At 43.5% G+C, this 17,924-nt stretch overlaps 1 protein-coding gene across 6 annotated transcripts in view; it reads left to right on the top strand.

The window, feature by feature from the left end:
* Positions 1-17,924, top strand: part of PBX1 (PBX homeobox 1) — a 335,322-nt gene that overhangs the window by 30,117 nt on the left and 287,281 nt on the right. The window lies entirely within an intron of this gene.

The following is a 17,924-nucleotide window of genomic DNA, read 5'->3' as shown; positions in this document are numbered from 1 at the left end:
GTTTCTGTTCATGTATGTTATTTCATTTTAAAGTATATGACAATCTTATGAGGTGGAAGTAATTAACAAATAAGGAAATTGAGGCACAGGGTGATGAAAAATAACTTGCCTAACATTAGTAAATAGTTATTTGCATTATCACGGAAATACAGTGCATTTCCAGTGATTTTTTTTCTTTTTCTTTTTTTTTTAATAGAATAGCTGTGTTCACAGAGAGTTTTAGAATCAAAGGACTATGTTATTCACGAGAGTTCTGGATAACTTGGATACTGATTCATTGCAGGCTAAGTTGAGTGAAAGCTTACCTTTTCACAGATTAACAAAGGGGGGTGCGTGCTTTCTAACTATATTAATCACATGATAGTGTTCATGGGAATATTTATCCTGCTTAGCAGAATAGACTTTCCAAAGATGTAGCTGTGGCATCTGCATCCAGTAAATGTTTTAGTTACTAATGATTCTTCCCAATTAGTTAAAAAGTATGTCAGTCATGGTGCTGCTTTCTTGGCAGCACTTTTTTTGACAATGAGTCTGTGTGCATATTTAAGTCATACAAGGACACTTCTTTTCACCATTTCCTAACCTAGGTTTTCTGTGGCAGAACATCCTTTTAGCATACAGGTGCGGATTTTCCTGGTCTACAAGTGAGGAAATGGGGAGATACATCCCTACCCTGGGCCAGAGAGGAACTTGGTGACAGGGTCTGCATTCCAACCTGGCGCTCCCGCATTTTCCTGGCTTCTTGTTTCTTGTGAGCTTGTCAAGGCCGTTTGCAAAGTTGGGGCCCTCCGTGAACAGGGGTGCTTGCTGCTGCAGTTAGATGAAGTCTAGACTTTCCCCCTCCCCTGTGGTACTCTTGGCAAGTTGACAGGTATAATTGATGAGTTATTCTAAGAATGCGATTCCTGAGTAACTCTAGAGTGGAGTGACTGTGTTTCTGAGTAGTTAATGTGGCTGGAGGGAAAGGCAGATGAAGGGGCTGGGGGCTGGGGAGCCGGAGGGGATGGGAAGGAGTGTCTTTGTTCCAGCCCAGGTGTGTTCCAAGACTGTGGTTCCGAGTGAGGGCGTTGGGGAGTCCTCGCACCCAGAGTCCCCTTAGGGCTCAGGGTTTCGGGAAGTCCGTGTGGCTTTCTAGTTTGCCTGCATGTGCGTCCTAGGAAGGGGAACAGAAACACTTCACTTTTAACTTGTATACTTCCACACCACCCTTCTCAGCTGAGTTGATGGGAACTCCCAGAGCAGCTTTCATTGTTTCCCATTGGTGTCATTGCTGACTGTCCAAAGTTCTGATCGTCCCTGGCTGGCCATTTAATTCTTCAGGGTTTGCAAAGTTGATGGTCTGTTGAGAAACAAAAGAAGTCAAGGCCATGGTTGTGATCATGGTTTCCCATTGCCCTTGAGGGTGAGCGGTGGCTGAGGGAGTTGGGTCTGGGCCTAGGAGCCCTCGGGCTTGGGTCTAGCCTGGCTCAGGGGGAATGAAAGAGATTGACATTGCTGGGATTGGCATGGCACCGCCACATGGTAAGTTGGAAAGCAGTCCAGGGTCTAAAGCCACAGGTGGTCAGCCTGGTGTCAGGCTTCGAATTCGGTCCCTGGGAGATCGCCCTCCTTCCCACCGTGCCATCACCTCTCCTGAGTGGAATCTGCAGCTTCCTGTGGCACACCCGTTCACTTACTCTCTTCCTGCCCCACTGGCCTGGCTGCTGATGAAGACGCCTCCTGGGTTTTCTTGTGAACACTCAGTTATGACAGGTTCCTTTTTCCCTCTCCTCACACTGGGAACTAGTATCTTCCTGGCATTCATAGCACACAATTCTTCTATTCTTTTGAAACCCAAACCACCATTTATAGACCCAGACACAATTATCTTGTTAGCGTTTGACTGGATGTGTTGCTATGATGGTAGCACGTCTATTCTCCAAATGATAAGTGGACCGCAGATTCTGGGACTACTTGAGAATTAATCTGCTTCTTTAAAGGTTAGAAATACTAAGTCTGCCCCCATGCTGCTGCTGCTGCTAAGTCGCTTCAGTCGTGTCCGACTCTCTGCGACCCCATAGACGGCAGCCCACCAGGCTCCCCCTTCCCTGGGATTCTCCAGGCAAGAACACTGGAGTGGGTTGCTGTTTCCTTCTCCAGTGCATGAAAGTGAAAAGTGAAAGTGAAGTCACTCAGTCGTGTCTGACTCCTAGCGACCCCATGGACTGCAGATCACCAGGCCCCTCCATCCATGGGATTTTCCAGGCAAGAGTACTGGAGTGGGTTGCCATTGCCTTCTCCAGTCTGCCCCATACTTACTTCCTATTTCTCCTGATGGAAGAGTTATCAGGTAGGGAGACATGGATGTGAATTTAAACTTCTGTGGTTACCAGCTGCGGTCCATGGGGTAAGTTACTTAATTTCTATTTTTTTTTTTTTAAATCTGTAAAAATGTGGTTATTTGGCTTAGCTCTAGAAACTTTGGGGAGGGTTAAAAAGTAATGAAATAATAGCCACTAGTTTGTAAAACTATTGCTTATTTTCTTTTTTTGCTTTCTAGCTTTCATTAGGTCAGAAACACTCTTTTCCCCGTGACCATGGTGCTTTTTACACCCAAAGCAGGCACTGACTAGGTTTCTTCCCTAGCTCTGAGTGATAGTTCTGGGTCTCTTGGCTTGTAAGAAGGTTATCTCCAGTTCTCTCAGGGTTCATCTGTGCCTAGAAGCTTGGTAACATCTAGGTTAGGCAGATGTTCTCCTCCTTTGAAAAATCTAGCTTTTCCCACTTTATCCTTCCTTTACTTCTGTTATTCCAGTTTGCTGGAAGTAATAAGTATAGTGTGATAATTGTAACAACTTAATTTGCATAGCACTGTCTTAATTTCAGATCATTTTTTTATTTCTTCTCACATCAAATGTGGCATTATCCCCATTTTAGAGTTAAGGAAATCAAGTCTCTGTGAAGAAAAAGATTTACATTCTCTTCTGCTGATAACTTGCTGTGAGGAAGTCGCTCAGAAGCACAAAATGAAACACAGATTGTTAAAGCTGCCAGAGGCTTTAGAGATCATCTCACCCAGCTCTGAGGAATAGAAAATTTAATGGAAAATTTGGGATTTGCAATTAGCATGTTAAAAAGGTCGAAAGGAACAGGTGAGATGAATTTTAAAAAGTATGTCTCAGGGACTTCCCTGGTGGTTCAGTGGCTAAGACTCTGCACTCCCAGTGCAGGGGGCCCAGGTTCTATCCCTGGTCGGGGAACTAGAGGCCACATGCTGCAACTAAAGATCTCACAGGCCACAATGGAGACCTGGTGCAGCCGAATAAAGAACAGTGTATCCCAATATATCCAAAATGTTATTTCAACTTATGAGCAATCAGTAATGAGATATTTTATATTCTTTTTGGTACCGTTTGCAACATTGTGTGTGTGTGTTTTACACTTCCAGCGCAGTTCAGATTAGCCACATTTCAAGTGTTCTGGCCGCATATGGCTAGTGGTTTACTTTATTGGTTAGTGTACAGCTAGCCTAACCATTTAATTTTGCAGATTAGGACAACGAGGCTCAGAATTATGATTAACTCATAAGTGGCAAAAATAAAACAAGTCTGCATCCTGAACTCGTTTCAACTCTACTGTCTGTACTTAACTGTTGTGAAGACCTGGCTTCTGCTGTAACTTTATATCTTGCCTCTTCTACTCCAGTTTGGTTTTAGAGAAGGCTCCCCCTGTTAACAGACTAAGACAGTGCATGCTTGTCCGCAGAGTAATACTGTAGTCTAGCCCATAGCAGGGGGATCTCTGTGATGCCTGAGCATGTCGTTGCTCTTGGGGAAGTGGGAGCCTTGTAGATTTCTTCTCAGTGGAACGGGGTCAGTGCTGCTCAGAACTTCCCTTACTTAACCCTGTAAACTTGGACTTGATTCTTCTGAAAATAAATAAATAAATAAATAAAAAATCCCTGGAAACCTAAGTGGCGCCCTTGGCAAATGGCACTGGTGAGCCAAGTGGGCAGTGCCAATAGGGCAATTTTCAGTCAGGTCCCACGGTGGCAAGCTAGCTGTAAAGCAGTTGAGGATGACATGAATGATGTTTCTTGAAGCTAAGACTGAGCAGCCTTAATGGAAAACAAGGTCAGTTACCTGCCTGGATGATGACTCGGAGAGCCTTTTTTTTTTGAAGGAGAAGAGGAGCCCTTTATTAATCACCGCTTTCGGCATGCTACGTGTGATTCGTTTGCTCGTTGTCACAACCCAGCTCAGCTCCACTTTCAGCAGTTGATCTCCAAACGGAGACGATCTTTGTATATCCACTGGCTTCTAGAAAACACCAGTGGGAAATCTTGTTTACAGTGATGATGGTTATGGTTATGATTATTGACAACCATTATTATAAACATCATTGTTATTTAGTGTTAATCAACAGCAGCATGAAAGGTGCTCTAAAGAAGGCAGAATTAGACCCTGTCCTTGCAAATGGGCTCATAAGGAAAAAATGACAGGAAGAGACACCCAGCCTGGGCTAGCTAGGAAAAATACATTCTAGGTAAATACAGCTGACAGAATAGCTCCAAAGGTTATAATTTTTAGGGCTTTGGTGGAGTTCTCTATGGCACCTTGAACACAGATTAGAGAAAGAGAAAGTAGAATTTCCCAGTAAAAGAAAGTCAGTTTCAGCCCAGTTTTACTGTTAGACCAAGTTATAAAGAACAAATACAAGGGAAAAGTTGGATGTGTTTTGTTTCATTGGCGCGCAGGTTTATTTTTATGATCCATTTTTGTTATATACTATTTGCATTTTTTAATGACTTTGAATATCATCAGAGTCATTATGGACCCGCCCATGATATGGGAGAAAATTGGAGCTAGTGGAAAGAGCATTTGTTTCTGGGACAGAAGCTTCTGTTTCATTTATCTTGATTTCAGATACAACATTTAACTTTCCAGCTTCAGACTCCTTATGTATAAAATAGGATACTAGTAACTACATGATGGGCATCCCCAGTGACTCAGCGGTAAAAAATCTGCCTGCACTGCAGGAGACGCAGGAAACATGGGTTTGATCCCTGTGTCGAGAAGATCCCCTGGAGTAGGGCATGGCAACCATTCTGGTATTTTGCTTGGAGAATCCCATGGACAGAGGAGTCTGGTGGGCTATAGCCCATCGGTTCTCAGAATCGGACATGACTGAAGCAACTTAGCATGTATGCATTGCAACTGCATGATAGCATTTTGACAATTCAGATGTTATTATTTCTACCTCTGTTATTCTACCTTGATTTTGTTTATCTACTAATTCTGATCTTAGTTCTTCTGTTGCTCAACTTCTCTTAAAAAATAATTATTATTATTATCTAGGAAGAAACTGGGCTTCCCTGATGGCTCAGTGGGTAAAAAGTCCGCCTGAAATGCAAGAGACACAGAGAAATGCAGGTTTGATCCTTGGGTTAGGAAGATCCCCTGGAGGAGGAAATGGTAACCCACTCCAGTATTCTTGTCTGAAAAGGCCCATGGACAGAGGAGCCTGGTAGGCTAGAGTCCAGAGGGTTGCAAAGAGTTGGACCACGACTGAGCCACTAAGCACGCAGGAGGAACCTGCGGCTCAGAGAAATTTAGTAACTTGGTTAAGGTCACACAGGTAACAAGTGGCATAGCTGGGATATAAGACTGGGCCTCCTGACTTGAATAAATGACTTACTTTCAGTTGTGTTCATTGCAGTCCTGGGCATTCAAGGAAAGCATGCTCAGGACACAGTTTTTGAGATAGGAGTTCTCGGTGATCTTTGTTTTGTTTCATAAATCGCTCAACACTAGTAATATTTCTTTAGAGTGATGGTTATTGCAGTTAAACCCTGTGTTTTTTTTTTTTTTCTTTCTTTTTTCTTTGTTGCAGTTAAAAACTTTGGCAACATGATTTCAAGTCATGTTGACTCTCTGTATTACCAGTTATCTCACTTCTTAATCTAGGGTGGGTTTACATGGCCCCTGAGGGGGTACTGGGAAGAACCTCCTCTGCCCCTGTTTTGTTGAAAGAGTTGATGGTTATCTGAAAGGCTGTTCATCTTCTGAGAAAGTAGATAAAGGTTGATGGTTGGAAAATACAACATAGTTCTTTATGGCCTGGAACTATCATAATGGAGCTTTTGGCATGGCACAGAAATAATTGTCTACCATACTTCCAAATTTGTTGGCCAGAAAACAAGAATTTCTCAAATCTTTATATGGCCTTAAGAGGACCATCCTGGCTTTCCTGAAGGCTCTGTGTTAAAGAATCTGTCTACCATGCAGGAGATGCAGGTTCTATCCCTGGGTCGGGAAGATCCCCTGGAGTAGGAAATGACAACCCACTCTCTTGCCTGAAAAATCCCATGGACAGAAGAGCCTGGTGGGCTACAGTCCATGGGGTCGCAAAGAGTAGGACCCGATTGAGCGAGTGAACACACCACAGCAAAGAGGACCGTGACATCCTTTGGATGCCCCCCTGCTAGGATGCTTCTAAAGTTGTGACCTTGCTATGTACTTTTCCTCTAAGAATTCCTTAAGTTTCTATATTTTAGGACTTTACTGTTAAGAATGGATTTTTTATGGCCTTTTTGGGGAGTCTAGTGGCCATGTGGTACCTCAGAAGAGTTTGTAGCTTATAACTCTGGGCCCTCAAGAAGCCTTGGCCTTTAAAGAAATTGATCTGAATTGTTGCCAGATCTTTCTGTAGAGTTCCCAGTTCCTGGGCTTCTGGTTTTTGTTTGTTTGAGCTGACTGCTGAAATAAGAATATGTTTCCCTTTTTCTCTCTTTTCCTTTTTTTTCTTCTTTCCTCCCTTCCTACAGGGTGGTAGAGTCTCCAGCTGGTGAATTTCAGACTAGAGTTAGGTGGGGACAAAGGCATGTGGTAGAAAGCCTGAGTCATTGTCTTCACTCTGGCTTCTTCAGGTATTTCTCCCCTTGAGCCTGCCCAGATGCCTACCATACCCTCTTAGCACTAAAAGAGGCTTCTGTTGGAGGTGAACTAGTTTAATTCCTGGAGTTTTCTGATAACCAAACTAATGTCAAAGTGGAAGCAGAGTCTTTAACATATGGTAAAGACCTTGAAGAACCAGACCACAGTTGGTTTCGTCATCAATTCTTATCCTTTCTGCGCAGTAGGTTCTGCCCTTCCCAGTTCTGCCTCTGCCTCTTTTATTCTTCTTGACTTTTCGAAGGGCTTCCTGGGCAGCCACATTTTTCATAAAGAGTCTAAAATAGCTTGACATTTGTATAGTACCTTAGAGTTTACAGCACATTTCATTTATATGATCAGATTTGACCTTTAAAACCACCTGGAGGAAGGAAGGAGAGGTATCATTATCCTCCTTTCACCTAAAAAGAAATGGAGGCTCAAAAAGGTAAAGTGACTTGCCCTACATTATGCAACAGGTATGTGGCAGGGCTTGAATTTGAATCCTGGTCTGTGTCATTATCAGTTTCTCCCTGCTGATAGACCAAGCCATGTTTCTTTACACCAGATTCAATTTTCATCTCTTTTTCCTCCTGATTTTTCAGCAGAGTCAGCCATCCTAATCAATATGATTTCTTTTTAGCCCTTCCCATGTCTTCTACAGATCTCGTGTCCAATCCCAGTCTTTTACCTGTTCCTTGCTCACCTCTGCTGCCAACATGAACTCCAGTTTTCCCTAAATTGTGTGATTCTTACCTGATAGATTCTGAATTTGATCCCAGTCTCTACTGCTTGATCATTTCTCCCTTTTTTCTCTTTTGTCTTTCTTTAGGCAAGTCTGGAACTCCTGGCAAATATTTAGCTCATTATTATTATTTTTTACAGTAATCTCTTGTGAATATTTTGGCAGTGGCCTCTTCTTAATTGCAGTCCTCTCTGGGGAAGGGTTAATAGTTCAAACCCATCATTTTTCTTGCGAGGGTTGAGACTTACAGAAGTTGCCTGGAGTGAGACTGTCCCTCAGCATGGGGGGAGGGGCTCAGGCCTGGGATGGGGATGACTGGGAATCCAGTTGGGATACTGGTGATTGTCAGGACATGTGCCTTTTTCTTGCCCCTCTGTAGAAGAATTGCTTGGGGAAGCATAGACTCAGTGGGTTGCACCCTTCTAAAAGCCTATTGCGAAAGTTAAGAGTGGAAATAGCCTGATGTGTGTCCTTTTTCATTTTTTTTTCCTATTGGTTTGTTAAGAGCAGGCTTTGTACAAACTCCCTCCCCGCCAATTCGCCGCCCCCCGCCCCCACCGCTCCTGGCTTTTCTTAAAAGGCTTCTGTGTTCTTTTGAAACAAGCCAACAAAAGTTGAAGCCAGTGTGTGTTTGTGACTCAGACCTCAGGAGCAATACTTCTCCAAAGCAAATTTGAATTCAGAGCTTCCAGTTTGGGGGCGCTCAAATCATGCTGGCAATCTGAAGCACTTCTCCCAATATTGAGTACTTTCAATATGATGTTCCTACTTCTCAATTTAGTCTGTTGGACCTGACAATTGTGGGAAAATTTAGATAGAATATTTGAGTCAGGACTGTCCTAAAAAATCCAAGATACATTGTTGCTGTCATGTTCTACTGCTTTTTAAAGCTGCCTCTCCTGACACAAGAAGCAAAAAGGGAGTTTGGTACTTTCCTGTTGACTGGGACAGCATCATGCCTGTTGAAAGTAGCAGGACTTAACTAGTTAAAGCGCTGGGCTGATACACTCACCCACTGTGGGCTAGTTAATTTACTGTATCCCTTGACAACCGATTCCATCCTTAAAGTGGTCTCGCCTTTTCATAAATGTTCGCTTCTAGGGACACGGTGAACTTGGGAGATCAATGTCCACGTGAGACTGGAGTAATTCAAACAGATTACTTTTGGTGAGTCAGCAGTTACGATCATTACACCTGAGGAGTTGTTTCTATTCCATACAGATCAGAGAGCCCCCCTGCCCTCTTCAAAGCAGATGCAGAGGTGAATTTAAGCTTCATTATTCAATAGCAACCACTTCTAGGGCCCCTGGGCTAAGAAAACCTCTGCAGTTACAGTAAAATGAAGAAGAGAGAAGAGGAAGGTAACTTTATGTGTAGTTCTTTCTGAGACCTTTGACTGTGTGGTTAAGGAGGTTTTCCCTGGAAGCTGCATTTAAGTTCAGGTGGGCCAGTTGTAAAGATGACCAGAAGTTTACATTTGACGGAAGTGGGAAAAAGGACTTCAGCGTTGGGATTTGTATCTCACTAGGAAAAGGCAATGGCAACCCACTCCAGTACTCTTGCCTGGAAAATCCCACAGACGGAGGAGCCTGGTAGGCTGCAGTCCATGGGGTCACACAGAGTCGGACACGACTGAGCGACTTCACTTTCACGCATTGGAGAAGGAAATGGCAACCCACTCCAGTGTTCTTGCCTGGAGAATCCCAGGGACGGTGGAGCCTGGTGGCTGCCATCTATGGGGTCGCACAGAGCCGGACATGGCTGAAGTGGCTTAGCAGCAGCAGCAGTGGGAAAAGCACAGAAATACTGTTTCTGGAGGAAGTGAGAATGAGGGAGCCTTTGGACTTTTAAGTTGTGGTAGGAGAAGGTGGAGCTCAAGTCATCTGGAACAGGGCTGGGTGTGTCTCCACCTGAACCCTCCACCCCCAATTCCTGCCACCTGCCTCACTTGGAGCTTTCGCTTTCTTTCCCTGAGGGTCACATGGCTTGAAATGTTTGAGCTGGATATTTTGAAGATGAGACCCCTTAGCCTGTGGGATCCATTTTCCATAGAGCTCATTCTGGGGAGAGCAACTTGGCAAGGGAAGCCAGTTCGGACCAAACACTGCCCTTCGTTCCTTCCCAGGGCCTGGCTGAGTGCCGTGCCAACCTCCTTCCAGCCTTGCACCCTAGGTGGTGGGGATCCAGCTCCCTGGCACTGTGAAAGTGAATCCCCAGTGTTAATCCGTTTAGGTAAAGCTGTTGGTTCAAAGATAATCTGTTGAGCCTCCCTTTCCCCATTCTCCTCCTTCTGGAGCAGGAGAGGGAGTTCAGGTCTAATTCCAGGACTCTTGGGCTTTGGCTGATTGATGGTTCATAGTGGCCTTGGGAGAAAAGTCGCCTAACCAGTTCCCAGGCCCTGGTTAGTTATAACTATGCACTAGAAACAGAGCTTAGGGAAAGGCTTGCTGAAGGACTGCTGGAGGGTGCCACCCTTCAAGCCACCCTTCCCCCCTGAACTAGGTTTCAGTGTGTGCAGCTTGGGCTAACCTTTAGGGTTATGCTACATTCTCTGAATCCGTAAAATAAATGCTCTCTATTGGAGCACTCTAGGAAACTACCCAGCAATGATTGTTTTAGTGACATTATTTTACTTTATTCATTTCTATTTTATTCTTTTGATGTTCCTGTTTATTTAATTGCTTGAACAAGGATCCGGCTGCTTGGGAAGAGTCCCCATCTTTAGCTCTGTTCATAAAAGTGAAAAGTATTAGTCACTCAGTCATGTCTGACTCTTTGCGGCTCCATGGACTGTAGCCCACTGGGTTCCTCTGTCCTTGGAATTTTCTAGGCAAGAATATTGAAGTGGGTTGCCATTCAATCCCTTTTCCAGGAAATCTTCCCCACCCAGGTATTGAACCTGGGTCTCCTGCATTGCAGGTGGATTCTTTATCATTTGAGGCACCAGGGGAGCCACACATCCCACCAACCGCCCCCACCCCGACACAAAACCTCTATTTTCCCCCACAAACACCTGGGCACCCCAACCCTTCCCACTCCCCCCAGCTGCCGACTGGCTGTATTTTTCACTCCACCCTCACCCCGCACCCCATCCCTGAGAGACAAATATGCTAAATTGCTTGCCTACACGAAAGGGCTCTAGCCTTGGAGGGGAGCTCTCTAGGCATCTAATTTCTCTTAGATTTCTTTCTGTCCTCGGAGGTCCCCAAAGGTACTTGTAGAATGTTTGCCCTTAAACGGTTGTAAATTAGGGACTGAGAGTATGAAGCATTGATGAAGGCTTCGACTGGAACCAGTCTGCCTCCCCAGGCTGGCACATGTTTAGTCCTGAGAAGTTGTTTCTTTGCAGGCCTTGCGTTCCTTAGTATCAGGTTTCAGCTCCCCTTTCTTCTGTTTCTTCTTTTCTTCCACAACTTGTTTCCCTCCCCTACCTTCCCTATCTTCCATCTTTTCCCTTTCTTCCTCCAAACCCACTCTTCCCCCCACTAAGTTTTCTAAAAGGAACCACTAAGGATCAGACTGAAACTAATGAGGCCAGAAAAGCAGCGTTTATTTCTTTTCGAACATAAGGCAGGGGCAAAAGAGTTCATTCTTTTTTTTTTTTTTTTTTTCTATTTTTCCTTTTTACTCTTTGTGTTTGCTTTCTTTCTTTATCTTGAAGCCAAGTTCAGAATGGATACTTGCAGAAGAGTGGAATTTTGAATAGCTGCCTAAGGTAAACAGAATGTGGAGAAAGTTCAGCTTTGTCCCATGCTTGAAAAATTAAAATTAGAGAAGAATAATGTAACTCAACTCAGACCTCGAGGGACAGGCCAGAGGCAGCTAGGGGACCATCACAGTGCTAATATAGTTATACCTGGGTAAGGGAGAGTCACATTTTAAGCAGCTTCATTATGTGAAACTATGGATCATCAGAAATATATCCAAAGATGCACGAAGAGATCTTTGTGTAATTCAATGCAATACATGCTTTTAAGCAGCCGTATACAAGTTGTGCAAGGTAATGAAGTCTTTTTAGATAACAAATTCCTGAGTTTGCTCAAGGTGTGATTTCCTTGTCCTAAATCCATTTCTTCTCCAGTAGGGTACTTTTGACAGATTGTGTGGAGAATATCTACATATTCCTCTTCCTGGGATCAGTGTTTCCTGTCACATCTACTCAAAGGTCACTTTGAGGTGCTTTTTAATTTAGTCAGTATGAACTGTTCCCATGAGAGAATAACATGGTAATTGTAAAAAAATATTTTTATTTTGTTTATGTATCTGGCTGTGCCAAGGCTTAGTTTCCGCACACAGGGTTTTCATCTTCACTGCAGCGTGTGGGACTGCTGTGGCATGCGGGCTCTTCCTTGACTAGGGTTGAACCTGGGCTCCCTGCATTGAGAGTGTGGAGTCTTAGCCACTGGACCACCGGGGAAGGTCCCGGTAGTATAGTAATTTTAAGCACACACTGTTTCCCAGACATAGTGTAAAGCCCTTTGTTCATTATTTCACTAAAGCCTGTTATCATTTCCATTTTAGAAATGAAGAAACTGAGGGTTCCAGAAGCTATATGAATGGCATTAGACTGCTCTGAATAAAGCTGCTTGATTTCTTATCCACCAGTATTTGACCCTGATTGCACTGTGATCCTACCTGACTTCGGAGGCCATATCCACCCTGATACTTGTTCATTTGTTCACTCTTTGGTTATATGTATTGAGCACCTACTTTGTACTATGATGCTCTGTCATTCAGACCAGCAGTTGCTGATAACTGCTTGTCACAGGATCTAATGATTTAGCCTTGACAAGTCAAGAGTGGATGCGGCCTTTGCATTCTATCCCCCGAGTCCTTGCTGATGCTATCTGCTTATTACTGTGGCATCCATATGTAATAAATAACTTATCAGAATAGTCATAAAGGGCTTGGCAGACAAAATAAACTGCTGGAGAAGACTGCATTAAATTTTAATAGGAAGAATTCTAAGTAATAAGCTGAAAATGCGTCCTGGTATAGAGCTGAGCTGTTGCTCTGAGGCTTTCCCTATGACCTTGTTATGTCTAGGACTGATTTTTTTTTTTTTTTCCATTTATGAAATATTTCAGTTTTAGATAAACGGCCTTTGAAATTTCTTGTTCTGTTTCCCAAACAAATAAAAAAATAAAGAGGGAATGAAGGCAAGACAAACACCTTCCTTTATTCTTTAGAGGTAGAGTGCCTTCCATACATCAAGCAATGTGTTCATTGCTAGGAAGACATCAGTGATCACATTATAGATCCCGATCCTCAGGAACTTGTATTCTGAGGGGAAAGACAAGGAAATTGTTCTGGTTGAGGGTGTGAAATGCTGTGATGGGGTTACAGGTGGAGTATTATGGGAGTGTTTAGGTAGGTACTGCTCCATCTTGATGGTGATGAGGGCCATAGAATTTTCTTTGGATAGATGACATGTGAGTAGGGTGCTAAGAATGAAGGGGAGTGAGCCAGGTGGGGTGGATATAAGGGGTGGAGAGGAGCAGAGTGGAGGAAGGACATTTTTGTGAAAATGCTTTTGTTGTTTTGGAGAAAGATGACTTTTGGTCCTCTGACATTCTACAACAGAGCTTCCAAGACTGTAACAGAGTTGAGTTGTCCTAAAGCAGATGAACCAGTCTTTTGGAATGTGAGTTTAAGCCCCAAGGAACTCAAGTTTCATTTACTCTCGAATTTAGTTTTTCCTCTTCTTTCATGTTAGGCATAACCGTCTTATCAATTCCAACTCCAGTGTTTAAAATATTTGGTGATTTGTGAAAGCCTTCCCATTAAAAAAAAAACAAAACAGTTGATCAAGCATATAAATAATATAATTAAATTAATAAGTATGTGCTTAGTCGCTCAGTTGTGTCTGACTCCTTGTGACTCCATGGACCACCAGGTACCTCTATCCATGGGGCTTCTCCAAGCAAGAGTACTAGAGTAGATTGCCTTGCTCTCCTCCAGGGAATCCTCCCAACCCAGGGATCAAACCCAGGTCTCCGGTATTGCAGGCAGATTTTTTATCGTCTGAGCCACCAGGGAAGCCCAATAAATACATGTTAAGCATTTAAAGTTTAGGGTGCTGAGTTTAGATACTCGAGATTGCTCAAGGGACTATATAGCCAGTTCAAAGTAATAAACTTTTAAAGCTTACGTGAAGGGAATGATATGTATTTGCATACCAATGCCAATAAGTACTCTATTCAAAAAAAGTATGTCTGATGGTGCCTTTTTGTGGAAACAGTTTATTAACAATTAGTAATCATGTCTTATAAAGTTAAAAAATTTATTTTTCACTAAAATTCTTTAAATTCAGATACTTGTAGTAATTCATGCCTTCCCTCTAATCGCCCTGGACTGGGAAGATTAACTGTCATTGCACTGTGTTCTTTTAATAACAATAAACATGTGGATGATGGTGACTATGAAGAAGAGCATAGGCAGGGTGACACTAATTTCTTTCAGCTTTAAGGGATTTAAGTTATTTTTCATTATTCAAGAGTTATAATTTTTGTGTATATTTAAAACAAGTCTCATCTTCCATCTTCTCTAATAGGTAAGTTCTGTAATAAATTTATGATGTATGGTAATCTGATATTGTATCTGCTTACTGTCTGTGTTTCCCACTGGAATATAAAATCCTTGATAGCAGAGACTTTGTCTTATTGCTCTATTCTTAGCACCTAGAACATGCCTTGCCACATGGCAAAGACTTCCTATCTATTAAATAAATGAAACAGTTAATACTTTATTTGTACAAGGAAACAGATGATACTTGCAAAATTTGCATAAACTTGATTGCATAAACATCCTGCCTTATAAGTTTTTTGATGAGAGAGAAATTTCAGAATCTTATAAACTCATTCCTTAGTTAGGATGACATAACTAACTCTGCCATGAGGTATTGGGAAAGTATTCCCAGTGACCCTGGAGTTGGGTTTCTGGATGTTGAAGAATGCACAGGTGTAGGGGGGATCTGGGGTATATACCAGGCTGAATGTACATCATGGGCGGGGGCTTAGAGCCATATGACTTTTATTGCCAGAGACTTGGTCCATCACAGTGTCAGATTAGCCAAGCTCAGAATTTATAGTTTAGAAGACTTGAGACCTATTGAAGGATACCAGGAATATGAGAGGTGGAACAGAGGTGCTAAGGATGGGTAGGGGAAAGAGAGTTCATGAGTTAGGAGTTGAGTAACCTGTTGGTATTCAAGTGGATATGTAGGAGGCTTTTGGAAATACATATCTGAAGCTTTGGAAAGGCCTGGGCTAGGGACATAAATTTGGGTGTAATCAGCATATATATGGCAATTGAAGTTAAGAGAGGGAACATGATGATCCCAGAGAGCCTATACAGAATCAGAGAGGACCAGAGCAGGAGCAGAACCCCGAGAATGCCAAAGTATGGAAATTGGAAAGGGAGTGAGGAAAGGACTATCGGAGATATAGAAGAAAAACCTGGAGGGAGTGGCATCTTAAAAGGCAAGGCAAGTTTGAGAACCCTTAAGTTCATCCATATCATTGTGCCATGACCTTCTTTTGGGCTCTTAATATTTCTCTCTTAACATATACTGTGTTACATTTGTCTGTTTACTGCCTTTTCCCTGTTGAGGAGCTCCGTGAAAGCAGGGTTAAAATGTGCTTTGTCTTTGTGCCTAGGTCAGGAATGGCAAAGAGGTTTCATTTCCTATGCCAAAGCTGAGAATTCTGCGCCAAGTCCAGGATCTTCAGAGAAGCGCGCCTTAATCCATTAATGATTTCAGATATGGGTTCAGGATCAGAGAGCGGTGGCAGCCTGCCATGTCTTCTTCATCTCTGCATTAGGCACTCATTCATTCATTATTCAGCAACCATTTACTGAGCCTCCAGCATGTGCCAAGCACCGTGCCAGGCGCTCAATAAATGTTTATTGAATAAATGTAGAATGGTTAAAGGCTTGCAACGCAGCAGCCTTTACCAGCAGTGATAAAGAGACGTGACTGGGGTTGGGTAGCCTTTTGAGAATTGTGTGCCTGTTAATCCTACTCACTGGTGCAGAAGTGTACTAGTTAACCCAAAGTCCTTGTAAACGCAATGCCAGATGTCAATGATTTTAATACAAATACTGTTTGCTTTATAAGGATTTAACTTATTAGAGCACACTTGCATCTCACTTCATCTTTGCACGATTCCAACAAATGTGAGAGGTTAAATGTTGTTACCTCTGTTGGACAGATGAGGTAATAGAGGTGCATATTTCTGGAATGATTAACAAAGCCAAGACTGAAGCAAGAGTGGAAAACAGGTCTGACTTCCACTTCTAGCTCTTGGGATTATAGCAGAGGGGTTGACTTCTGTGATCAGATATCCAGGTCTGCTCGTAGGGCAGATGCCTCATTTTTCAGAGGGGTTTTCCCATGAAACCCCATGGGTGACAGGCAGCATTTGGGGTGGTGGGTAGGAGGAGGGAATACACTATGGGCGCCCAGAGGCTTTGTGGACTCCCAAGTCATGATTCATGATTCTTTCTCTGTAGCTAATTTTTGTTAAGTATAAGAATTCCAGGAATCTTTCAGGACTTGGGGGAGACTGCTCTCTCCTGAAATATAAAACATCTGCTCTGGGTCTCATTGGAGCTCCACTGTCTGGGGGGAAAAACAAGGGAAAAGAGTTGATATGAAACAGACATTTGTTTCAAACAATAAATCCCCCTTTTACTCATTAATGAGGAAATAAATTAGGGGACAGAGGTGTCAGACTTTTCAGTAGGCCTTTCTTAGCACTAATTTTTTTTTTTTTTTTCTGAGAAAGTGAGACGTTCAGACCCAGAAACCAAAGTCTCTAAGAACACAAAGTTGAGGGGTTGATGGGATGTGGCCTTTCCTTATAACCCTGTCATACTTTAGCATGTTAGGCAGATTTTTTTTTTTTTTTTTTTGGATCAGTGCTTTCTTCCTGATAATCAGAGACATTATCCCTGAGGGGATAGAAGCTTGGCAGGACATGTATAAGGATCTAAAAAAATGTGGAGGTAGATCCCACCTGCATCCTTCCTTTCCTTTTCCATCCCCCCACCAAATTGCCTTTCTCTCCCTCTGTTCCTTGAGATCTTCCCATCTACCACTTTCCTGGGTACTCTGAGATTCTCAGTATCTGCTAGAATCTGCTAGAATCTCAGTATCTGGTCAGGATTTACCTGAAGAGCAATACCGCATGCTTACATGAAACCACCTAAAACTTTTCTGTTGAGTTTGGTAAGAACCTTAGACTTGGGGGAGAGAAAAGGAAGGCAAACAAGTTTCAGGGGTGAAGACCGCTCTGATTTTGCCGATCACTGTATTCCCAGCACCTAAGCCAGTGACTTAGTCGGCTGTCTGTTCTACTCAGTGAAATGTGTCAAATAATTTAATTGGGGAATATGGCAAAAGAAGCAGAGGAAGTTAGTGTATGGGCATCTTCAGCAGAGAAGGAAATCTCATGGGGGCACCTGCTCCACCAAAGGGTTGGTGCAAGTTCACGGACGCCCTCTGTCCAAAGCCCCCACCTTCTGTGTCTCTGCGGCTCTTTTGTCCCGTCGGGTTCTGTGCTGAGGCGAGTGGTGGCTGCCACCTCAGCTGCCTCCCCTGCCCCCATGTGTCTCCGCTTGCAGTCAGCCAGCAAGCCTTAATGCATCACACTCTGGCGCCAATAACAGTCTCCCCGCTGAAAAAAGAAAGAGACTTGAGGGACTGGAATTGTGAGGGAAATGCAAGCTCTGTGCTTGGAGGGTGGTCCGGGCCCCTCCCCCTTCTCCTCTTTGAACCGGGGAGGGGGCTGGTTCCAGGCTCAGTGGGAAAGCTCTTTTGAAGGGCGGTGCACTTGAGCCATGGGGCACCATTTCAGTTTAGTTGAGGGGGTGCCTGTTGTGTTCCAAAGAAAATGGGGTGGGGTTAACATAAAAGCAGAGTTTAGCAATCGGGAACCCAGTGGTCCCCGTGGCCTGATTTCTTAATTGATGGTGAATTAAGCCCAGAAGGCACTGGGGGTGGGTGGGGAGAACTTTTGTAAGAGGTTAAATTCCTGGTAGAGTGATGATAGGATTAGCAACAATTTGGTGGAAGCAAGCAGAAAACCAGCAGAAATACAAGTGATCGGTTGGGCGCCGTGTCCTCGCCTTCTCCGGTTCACCGGTGGCCCGTAGGCCCGTTGTCCTGGACGACCACAGCCTTCTGCCGCGGTAGCACATTTGCATGCTTCCTGGCGCTTCCAGGCTGAGCTGGGAAGAAAGGAAAGAGAAAATCAAATGAAATG

The sequence above is a fragment of the Bos taurus genome, chromosome 3, assembly GCF_002263795.3.
Source record: "Bos taurus isolate L1 Dominette 01449 registration number 42190680 breed Hereford chromosome 3, ARS-UCD2.0, whole genome shotgun sequence".
Lineage (NCBI taxonomy): Eukaryota > Metazoa > Chordata > Mammalia > Artiodactyla > Bovidae > Bos > Bos taurus.
Note: the sequence above shows the minus strand (reverse complement) of the source record. Positions and strands in the feature narration are given on the sequence as shown.